Genomic DNA, 679 nt, shown 5'->3' with positions numbered 1-679 from the left:
CCAGTCTGCCTCATTGGTGCTATCACTATGTGTCTCCTGTAAATAAAAAACATCCATATGTTTCATTTTGGCCGTTTCATATATAGCTGCTCTTTTTTTTGACTCTCTGGCTCCATTTATATTCAAACTTCCCACTAAAATTATCCATAAGTGAGAAATGAAGAACAAAAATAAAAATCAATAAATTAATAAAAACACACATTGGAGCTCTTCCCATCATCATTGTTCAGTTGTTTTTTTGCTTTACCCACAAGTTTTTTAAATCTAAAAACCTCCTTGTTAGTGAGGCCAGACTCCTCCTTTAGGTGCATGTGGAGTCTGGCCGAGGTATAAAACAAACTTAAAACTGGGAAATGCTCTTCAATTTTAACACCTTTAGCATTTTTGGTTTTTGCTAAAAACGACTGAATCATTTCTACAGAGTAAAGTTTTTTCTGTTGACTGTTACTTATTTTGAATCCAGATATATCACTGCTGTCAGAGACACAGTCATCACTTTCACTTTCCTCTGTCTGCCCCTGTCCCCTTACTGTCTGTCTGTCCTCCTCCTCCTCCTCCACTTTGCTATTCTTTGCCTCATACTTTGTGCTCCTAGTTTTTCTTCTGCGTTTAGAAGCAGATTTAACCTTCACTGCTTCCTCTTCCATCTCAGCCTCTTCCACCTGTTCCCCCCATGTAA

The sequence above is a fragment of the Labrus mixtus genome, chromosome 8 (assembly GCF_963584025.1).
Source record: "Labrus mixtus chromosome 8, fLabMix1.1, whole genome shotgun sequence".
Classification (NCBI taxonomy): Eukaryota; Metazoa; Chordata; class Actinopteri; order Labriformes; family Labridae; genus Labrus; species Labrus mixtus.
This window is presented reverse-complemented; position numbering follows the sequence as displayed.